Source organism: Macaca mulatta, chromosome 20 (genome assembly GCF_049350105.2).
Source record: "Macaca mulatta isolate MMU2019108-1 chromosome 20, T2T-MMU8v2.0, whole genome shotgun sequence".
Lineage (NCBI taxonomy): Eukaryota > Metazoa > Chordata > Mammalia > Primates > Cercopithecidae > Macaca > Macaca mulatta.
Window position 1 is genome coordinate 30765723 of NC_133425.1, and position 10390 is coordinate 30776112.

The 10390-nt window shown below is 44.8% G+C and overlaps 1 protein-coding gene and 1 pseudogene across 1 annotated transcript in view; both read left to right on the forward strand.

Annotated features, from left to right (window-relative positions):
• Positions 1-3038, forward strand: part of LOC144338017 (uncharacterized) — a 145202-nt gene extending 142164 nt beyond the window's left edge. The window contains exon 3 of the transcript XR_013411730.1: positions 797-3038. The gene's annotated coding sequence lies outside the window, so the exon portion shown is untranslated. The remainder of the gene's footprint in view (positions 1-796) is intronic.
• Positions 3039-8063: 5025 nt separating this feature from the next.
• On the forward strand, positions 8064-9152 carry LOC715943 (complement component 1 Q subcomponent-binding protein, mitochondrial pseudogene; annotated as a pseudogene).
• The last annotated feature ends 1238 nt before the right edge of the window (positions 9153-10390 follow it).

A 10390-nucleotide genomic window follows, 5' to 3' on the forward strand; every position in this document is an offset into this window, starting at 1 on the left:
TAGTGGCCCAAGCTCAGTGGCCCACACTGGTAGCCCTAGAACTTTGGGAGGCCAAGGTGGGTGGATTTTGGGAGTTCAGGAGTTTGAGACAAGCCTGGGCAACATGATGAAACCTCGCCTTACCAGAAAAAAAAAAAAAAAGAAAAAAAAAAGAAGAAAAAAGAAAAGAAAGAAAAGAAAAGAAAAAAAAGAAACTTCTAGTAACCACAGAAGTCAGTTGCTTTGACCATGGGATATGATGTCAGAATTTCAGGAGTAACAGAAACAGCAGGAAAGCAGGCAGACAGATGGCAGAGATGCTTGCTGTAACCCTCAAGCCCTAAGAAAGAGTCTTGAGTATGTTAACATCACTTTTGAACACTTTAGCGATCACAGCTCTCAGTCTGTGAGGAAAAGTCCTGCTGGCCATTGAGACTGATGTGACAGACTGTCCTGCTCTGGGAAATGTGGAAGGGCTAAAATGGAAAAGCCTAGGTAGGGATGGTTTGGCTTCCCTGGGCCACATTGGAAGAATTGTCTTGGGCCACACATGAAATACACTAACACTAATGATAGCTGATGAGCTTAAAAAATGCAAACAATCTCATAATGTTTTAAGAAAGTTTACACATTTGTGTTGGGCTGCACTTAAAGCTGTCCTGGGTCACATGTGGCCTGCCGGCTGAAGGTTGCACGAGCTTGGCCTAGGGTTTCTTGATGACATGAAAACCGTGATAGAGCATTCAAGCCCAAAGCATTGTTTTGTCACAATAGTTTTGGAGAGTAACCAATTTGCATTTTCTGCGTGGTTGTTCAGGTATCACAAGAAAAGAACCCCTGAGAAAGCGCCAGCTTCTGGGACAACAGCATAAGTCACGCCTTCAACCTCCAGTCCTCTGCAATGAACAAGGAGAAAACAATCGTGCTTCCTGTGGCCACCATGACACCTTTATCACAGCCCATGGGCCACGGAGTGACTCGGGCCCTGTCTGGCTCTTTCTTAAAATGTGCATTTTCACAGCACATGGGGGTAGTTGCCAGTGACGCTTGCTACTTCCCAAGGGAGTACTGATGCATTTCTAATACCGGGATGAAAACCAATACGAGACCATGGAGAGAAGCGACTTCTCAAATGCTAGTGCCTTGCAGATGTTGTGGCTGAATCTGTTTTTTTAAGAGACAGAGTCCTGCTCTGTCACCCAGGCTGGAGTGCAGTGGCGCAACTTTGTCTCCTGCAGTCTTAACCTCCTGGGCTCAAGCACTAATTCTCCCACCTCAGCCTCCTGAGTAGCTGGGACCACAGGCAAGTGTCACCACACATGGCTAATTTTTAAAACCATTATTTGTAGAGATGGAGTCTTGCTAACATAGCAAGGCTGTTCTTGAACTCCCAGCCTCAAGCGATCCACCCACCTTGGTCTCCCAAATCGTCAGGATTACAGTCATGAGTCATGGCACCCAGCCATAGACTAAAAATCACTGTCCTAGTTGTGACCTCAGGACGCCTCAGATTTGCCATGTCAGAGTTTGCATGGTCATCTGGTTTAATGATGATTAAACTGCTGTTGAAGATGCTTCATAGCAGTTCTTAAATTACCATGATGAGACATTAGCAATCGAGGCCCTCAAAGAGTTGCCCCAAATAAGTATAAGACAACAGAGCCTCTCACCAAAAAGATTCCCCCAGACTCATTCAAATACAGAAGGTGGTCGGGTGCAGTGGCTCATGCCTGCAATCCTACCGTTTTGGGAGGTGAAAGTGGGAAAACTGAGCCCAAGAGTTCAAGACCAGCCTGGGCAAAGTAGTGAGACTCTGTCTCTACAGAATGTTCTAAAATTGCCCAGGGAAGGTGGTGCATGCTTGTAGTCCCAGCTACTCAGGAGGCGGAGGTGGGAGGATCCTTTAAGCCTGGGAGATGGAACTCAGGAGGCTGAGGTGGGAGGATCCTTTAAGCCTGGGAGATGGAGGCTGCAGTGAGCTGTGATTGTGCCCCTGTGCTCCCACCTGGGTGACAGAACAGAAGTGCCAGCCTAATGTCAGTTCTTAAAGGACAGGGCTAACTCAGGTATTTCTACATCACCATGAAGAGCTCATGGGGGTGGTGGGAGGAAGTAGATACTGAAGTCATCTTTTCCAGAAGTTATTACCTGTTTGTTCCAGAAAAGATTAAAATGAGGCATCTCTCTCCTGGTGTCTTCTCCCCCAGACTCCTCCACAGCTTTTTTTTTAAGATTCCAGAGCAAAAACAATAGCAGAGTTGTCATAGTCACAAATAACTGATGGCCACAAATGCATGATTATCAACATAAGATCATTTATATTTTAAAGTGGGGTGTACCAAATTAGTAAAACATGCATACACAGGTAAACAGAGGTTGCCGTAGAGATGGTCAACTATATTGCACCCAGTTTTATTGTTTGTCATTGCTTGGAAGTACATTCACGGTAATTCTCATCTTCCCAGAATGCTAAAACATGCATGCACACACACAGGCTAGACAACAGTCAAGTGTCACGTTCCTATAACATTTAGGTGATGCTCTTATTTCATTTGTGCTCTTGGAACCATGAAAACTCAGAGCTGCAGGAACTCTCTGTTCAGAGTATTATTCAACTCATTACTTTTATAGCTGTAGAGAATGAGGTCAAGGCCAGAATGGAGGCTAGGAGGAGGGTTCTGACCAGAACCCAAGTGAGCCTCTTTTCCTGAGGGTAAGATGTTATGAAAAAGACCCCGGGCCACAGGGTGCAGTGGGTCATGCCTGTAATCCCAGCACTTTGGAAGTCCGAGGTGGGGGGATCACCTGAGGTCAGGAGTTCAAGACCAGCCCGGCCAATATGGTGAAACCCTGTCTCTACTAAAAATATAAAAATTAGCCGGGTGTGGTGGCGCATGCCTGTAATCCCAGCTACTCGGTAGGCTGAGGCAGGAGAATTGCTTGAACCCAGGAGGCAGAGGTCCAGTGAGCCAAGATCGCACCATTACACTCCAGCCTGAGACGCAAGAGCGAAACTCCGTCTCAAAAAAAAAAAAAAAAAAAAAAAAAAAAGACACCTGGGAAATGCAATCGTCAGACCAAGGAAGGATTCTGTGACATTTGAGAATGATGTCTATCACACATAAAGCACCATTTTTAGGACATTACAGAGCTCTGGGATGTGAATTGTTCTTTTATCTCTAATGTGTTCATCTAAATGCTTTAAGAGTGCAAGTATTACTTTTTGAAGCTATACTTGCAGTGAAATTATTAAGTGACAGCTGTAGTTTTTCAAATTGTGCTTCCAAAATACACATGTAACTCCTAATTTCTTGAGAATACTCATAAAATTCTAACTTAAAAAAAAAAAAACAACCAGACATACTTTGCACAAATCCTACAACAATAGACTGTTGGAGGAAACGTGGGGGTGGAGAGCAGAAGGAACGTTAGAAGAGTGAAAAATGAGAAACATCACAGCATTCCAATAAGAAATAAAAGATGTGTCTCTTCTTTCCTCAAAAAGCTCTCTGGAGCATGGTGCAGTGGCTCATCCCTGTAATCCCAGCACTTTGGGAGGCTGAGGCAGGAGGATCACTTGAGACCAGGAGTTTGAGAACAGCCTGGGCAACATAGCAAGACCCCCATCTCTACAAAAAATGCAAACATTAGCTGGGCGTGGTGGCTCATCCCTGTAATCCCAGCACTTTGGGAGGCTGAAGCAGGAGGATCACTTGAGACCAGGAGTTTGAGAACAGCCTGGGCAACATAGCAAGACCCCCATCTCTACAAAAAATGCAAACATTAGCTGGGCGTGGTGGCTCATCCCTGTAATCCCAGCACTTTGGGAGGCTGAAGCAGGAGGATCACTTGAGACCAGGAGTTTGAGAACAGCCTGGGCAACATAGCAAGACCCCCATCTCTACAAAAAATGCAAACATTAGCTGGGCGTGGTGGCTCATCCCTGTAATCCCAGCACTTTGGGAGACAGAGGTAGGAGGATTTCGTGAGCCCAGGAGTTCGAGACTAGCCTGGGCAACAGAGGGAGGTCTCGTCTCTACAAAAATAAAAAATTAGCCAGGTTTGGTGGCACATGCCTGTAGTCCTAGGTACTCGGGAGACTGAGGTGGGAAAACCGCTTGAGCCCAGCAGGTCAAGGCTGCAGTGAGCTATGATCGTGCCTGGGTAACAGAGCAAGAGAGTCTCAAAAGAAAAAAAGAAAAAAGCTCTCTGGAGAACACAATAGCTGTGGATTCAGAGCACTCTTCTCGCATGCTCAGATCCCTTTGCTGCAATTAGGGCTTCAGATGTAGTCAATGCCAAGTAACACATGCACTGAATACATTTCTTTATTATCTATTTAATAAAGTAAATCCCATCAGGGTAGCCTACTTGCTGGGATCTGATGCTACTGAGCAGTTCCCTAGCCTATTATCTCCAAGTTTCTGTTGCAGCTTTCTGCTGAGTTTTAACATTAGAAGAGATATAGCTTTGGAATATGATTATTACAAACTCTTCATTTTTCAAATGCACAAAATAATCTTTTTTAGTTTCTTTTCTTGTCAATAAAGTGATTCACCTAAAAGCTGGCTATTTCCACAACAGCACAATCGTAGGCTTTTGGTGTTTCTATGTCCTGTAAAAACGGGATGGCAGCCCTTGGCTTTGGCGGTTGTGGAAGATAGAAACAGAGTAATGGAAGAAGTACACTGTACCAGTCAATGCAGGTGATGTCCCTTCTTTTCTCCAGCAACAGAATAACAACCTTCAGTTTTTTGATTCTGGATGAAGACTGGCCAGGAATGGTGGCTCATGGCTGTAATCGTAGCACTTTGGGAGGCCAAGGCGGGTGGATCACAAAGTCAGGAGTTTGAGACCAGCCTGGCCAACATAGCAAGACCCTGTCTCTACTAAAAATACAAAAATTAGCCAGGCATGGTGGTGGGCGTCTGTAACCCCAGCTACTCGGGAGACTGAGGCAGGAGAATTGCTTGAACTCGAGGGGTGGAGGTTGCAGTGAGCTGAGATCGTGCCACTCTAGCCTGGGTGAAAGAACAAAACTCTATCTCAAAAAAAAAAAAAAAAAAAAAAAAAAAAAGAAAAGAAAAGACAACTACCGCAAATAGCTGAAATTTGGAAAAAATCATAGAGGAAGTCAGTTAGCTTTGTTAAACTGGTTGCTTTCAAACCTCGTGCCAGAACCACCAATAAAGTAGCAATCCCAGCAAATTTGCAATATCTGCTGCCTTGCCCATCCTGTGATAGAAAACCCTTCACAAACTAAAATGTCATTAATCCCACCATGGCAGGGTACCAAGAGGTAAAGCAAAGGAATGAGACAATCCAGAGCAGGGGTCCCCACCCCTGGTCTGCAGACCAGTACTTGTTGCCTGTTAGGAAGCAGGCAACATAGCAGGAGGTTAGCATTGGGTAAGCGAGCATTACCACCTGGGCTCTGCCTCCTGTCAGATCGGTGGTGGCATTAGATTTTCATAAGAGCACCAAATCTATTGTGAACTGTGCAGGTTCTTCTTATGAGAATCTAATGCCTGATGATCCGTCACTGTCTCCCATCACCCCTAGATAGGACGGTCTAGATGTAGGAAAACAAGTTCAGGGCTGTCACTGATTTTACTTTATGTTGAGTTGTATAATTATTTCATTACTTATTACAATGTATTAATAATAGTGAAAATAAAGCATACAATAAATGTAATATGCTTGGATCATCCTGAAACCATCCTCCCCAGTCCCCGTCCATGGAAAAATTATCTTTCATAAAACTGGTCCCTGGTGCCAAAAAGTTTGGGGACTGCTGATCTAGAATAACTAACTGATTTCTAGAGTTTACCCTACCCACATAATTCGCTGCCTTGAATGATAGCAATACATTTCCTTTCTTCACTTTTAATTTATTTTTATTTTTTGAGACAGGGTCTTAGTCACCCAGAATGGAGTGTGGTGGCACCATCTTAGCTTATGGCAGCCTAGAACCTACTGGGCTCAAGCAATCCTCCTGGCTCAGCCTCCCAAGTAGCTGGGACCACAGATGCATGCCATCATGCCTAGCTAATTTTTTTTTTATTTTGGTAGAGATGAACTCTCACTATGTTGCCCAGGCTGATCTCCTGGGCTCAAGCAATCCACCTGCCCCACCCAAAGTCCTGGGATTCTAGACATGAGCCACCAGGCCTGGCTCACATTTCCTTTTCTCTTTTTTAAAGCTTATGAATATGAATATAATCATATTCATTAGAACTGAAAAGTGAAATGTAGTTTTCTTCTCTGTAAACAGATAAAATTGCTTTTAGGCATATGTTAGAAGAAAGGGTGTGGCTCTGGAGAGAAGATCTAGCTAAAGGTACCCCTACTTCCTACAAGAACCTGGGCAATATGTCCAGCCTCCTGAGCAGCTGCTCTATCATCTGTGACATGAGAGTGATCAATACCACTTCCCAGAGCGTTATCACAGAGGACAAATGAGAATCTACCTGAAAGCCCTTTGTAATTTGGGAAGTCCCATATACATTATTGCTTTTATGAGATTAGAGCAGTGCACAGTTTTTAATAATTATTAAAGTATTTTGGTGACTTAGGCTTGTAATCTCAGCCCTTTGGGAGACCAAGGTTGGAGGATGGCTTAAGCCCAAGAGTTCCAGACCAGCCTGGGCAACATGGTTAGACCCTGTCTCTACAAAAAATACAAAAATTAGCCAGGCATGGTGGTGGATGCCTGTAGTCCCAGCTACTCAGGTCACCTGATCCTGGGAGATTGAAGCTGCAGTGAACCATGCTCACGCCACTGCACTCCAATCTGGACCACAGAGTGAGACCCTGTTACCAGAAAAGAAGAGTCAAAGTCAAGGGAAGGGAAGGGGAGGGGAGGGGAGGGGAGGGGAGGGGAGGGGAAGGAAAGGAAGGGAAAGGAAGGGGAAAAATGAGATTAAAGCTGGAGAGAGGGGCAGGAAAGGCAGTAGTGTTACCAAAATAACACAAAATTTGCTGGCTTCAGAACAATTTCCTTTTGGAAAGAGAACAATCCTCTCTACCTCTGCCCCATTACCAGCTGGGCACAGAGAAGCCTACTGCCTGGGAAAGAGAGAAGCAGAAAATAACCTCAGCCAGATTAGTGCTATAGAAAACCAAGACCAAAATGTTGTCAGGTTCTAGGGTAAAAAGAAGCAAGATTTCAGAGCTGTTGAGAAGTTAGGATGTAGATTTTCTATGGCAATGGGAGAAAAACTGGATGGTCCCTTGAAACCCTGGTTTCAAACATTGTTCATTTTTAACAATACCAAAAAGCTATATTTACACTTAAGTTTTCTTCTATGGTGTTGTTACATATTGTTTTTACCATTTTATAGAGTAACTAACACAGGCAGTGATCAGATCAGTGGAGTGGCTGGTGAATGCATGTGGACCATGACCAGCCATGCATTGCATCCTATGGAAACTTTAATTGAAGATCCAGAAATAGTGAGGGGTTACACGCCATTTCTGTAAAGGTCACCCACGTGCTACTCATTTTCCTTGCTTTTCTATTCCCCCTTCTTGTTTTCATCTGCTTTCCTCTCTTTATAATTTCTGTATCTCTCTCCCCTATCACCTTATTACACTGAAAGAATGAGCAATTTTTAAAAGGTGCAACAACAAAAAGTTTTAAAACATATAAATACGCATGGTGGCATTCATTTTTGTCCAGTTAAGGAAACTTTTTTTTTTTTTTTTTTTTTGAGATGGAGTCTCGCTCTGTCGCCCAGGCTGGAGTGCAGTGGCCCGATCTCGGCTCACTGCAAGCTCCGCCTCCCGGGTTCACGCCATTCTCCCGCCTCAGTCTCCCAAGTAGCTGGGACTACAGGCGCCCGCCACCATGCTCGGCTAATTTTTTGTAGTTTTACTAGAGACGGGGTTTCACCGTGTTCGCCAGGATTATCTCGATCTCCTGCCCTATGATCCACCCGCCTCAGCTTCCCAAAGTGCTGGGATTACAGGCGTGAGCCACTGCGCCCGGCCCAGTTAAGGAAACTTTTTAAATGATGAGGTTTATGTTGGCACACACGCAAACAAACAACAACAACAACAAAAAATCATAAGGATTTCACATGATGGATTATCTTTTTTTTGGATTTAAAGAATTATACAAATCCAACAGTGTTAAAAGTAATAAATGTATGTATGTGGATTTTTTACAATCCGTGTTCCTGTCGCTCCTGGGATTAGAAACTTATCAAGGCAGCTTAGCCCTGGATCGCCGTTTGCCTCCGCACGCGTTTGCAGCCCTCTCCGTGACGACGCCTCTGGTGCGCTGCGTGGCAAGCATGCTGAGCTCAGCCGCGGCGGGCCTCTGCGCTGCGGCGCCCAACTCGCCTTTCCCGCAGTTCCTGCAGCGGCGCGTGGGCCACGGGCCTGGCACTCCTGGCTGCTCAGAGTGTGCGCAGGGTGTGCAGGGCGGTCCCATCTCCTGCGGTCTGGAGGCTGTGGCTGTAGCGTGGCCGCAGCATGTCTGCGCACAAAAGGAGAAAAAGCCTTTGTTGATTTCCTAAGTGATGAAATTAAGAAGGAAAGGGAAATCCAGAAGCATAAGACCCTCCCTAAGATGTTTGGAGGTTGGGAGCTGGAATTGAATGGGACAGAAGCTAAATTAGTGTGGAAAGTTGCCGGGGAAAAGATTACTGACACTTGCAACATTAACACAGCATTCCTCCAACATTTGATGGTGAAAAGGAACTCTCGCAAGGGCAGAAGGTTGAAGAACAGGAGCCTCAATTGACATCCACTCCCAATTTTGTGGTTGAAGTTATAGAGAATGATGGCAAGAAGGCCCTTGTGCTGGACTGTCACTATCCAGAGGCTGAGGTTGGACAAGAAGAGAAGGCTGAGAGTGACATTTTCTCTATCAGAGAAGTTAGCTTTCAGTCCACTGGCGAGTCTGAATGGAAGGACGTTAATAATACACTCAACACAGATTCCCTGGACTGAGCCTTATACGACCATCTAGTGGATTTCCTTGTGGACCAAGGGATGGACAACACTTTTCAGATGAGTTGGTGGAGCTCAGCACAGCCCTGGAGCAACAGGAGTACATTACTTTTCTTGAAGACCTCAAAAGTTTTGTCAAGAACCAGGAAAGTAGACAAACACTGAAAGCTGTAGTATTATGGCAGGTGTTAGCCAGTGAACCAATCCTACTCTGAAGCCAGATACATGTACTTTGAAATGATTATCCTAACATCATGGGGAAAAAATAGCAAATTTAAATAATTTCTTTTGCCCTGTCATTTGTTATCATTTGTTTTTCTGTAAAAATCCATTATTTCTAGATTTTTGTATAACATAATAGAAAATAAAATTGGTTTATCTCCTCCCCAAAAAAAGTTAAGGCAAAAGTTTGAATAATTACTGAGCCAACTAAGCTTCTATCTCAAGAAATGAGAAAAAGAAGAGTAAAGTACATGTGTATAAGTTTGGAGAAAGCACTTCGGCTTGCGGCCAAGGTGCAGCAACAAGGACAAGACTTACCTCCTGCTTGAAACAATAGAGCCGGACAAAAATACATGCAATGACAGTTTCCAAAACAGTGAACATCAGAAAATGAAGGGCAGTGGATACAAATGAGGTGAGCCTGTTAGCAGTGGCAACTCCGTCCAGGTCTGTAGCAACCTCAATTCTTGCCTCCTCAGAATAAAGAATTTGACGGACAGGCATAAGGCAGAGAAAGAAACTGAGACAAGTTTGAGATTAGGAGTGAAAGGAAGTAAAGTACACTGGGAAGAAAGCCAGCTGGGCAACTTGAGAGATCAAATGCACCATTCACCCTTTCACTTGGGCTTTTATACATTGGCATGCTTCTGGGGGATTGCATCGCTTCTCCCCTGATTCTGCCATTTTCCGTTACTCTGCGTGCATACTTTGCCCATTTGCCCAACTCCTGAGATCTTATCGGGAAGCTGCTGATCACTGCCTTCACGTGTTTCTATCTATCAAGAGACTGCCTTTCCCATGGGCCCACTGAGACCCATTAATTGTTACTTTATTTTTATTTTATTTTATTTGTTTTTGTTTTGAGACAGAGTCTTGCTCTGTCACTCAGGCTGGAGGGCAGTGGCACGATTTCGGCTCACTGCAACCTCCGTCTCCCAGGTTGAAGAGATTCTCCTGCCTCAGCCTCCTGAGTAGCTGAGATTATAGGTGTGCCCAACCAGCTAATTTTTGTATATTTACAAAATATTGGGTTGTAATATTTTGGGATGGGGTTTCGCCATGTTGGCCAGGCTGGTCTCGAACTCCTGACCTGAGGTGATCTGCCTGTCTCGGCCTCCCAGAGTGCTGGGATTACAGGAGTGAGCCACCACACCTGGCCCAACTGTTACAATGTAACAATGGCCTGACCATCACTTGATGGTCACCTGGCATTCCTGGGGGTGGGGAGCCT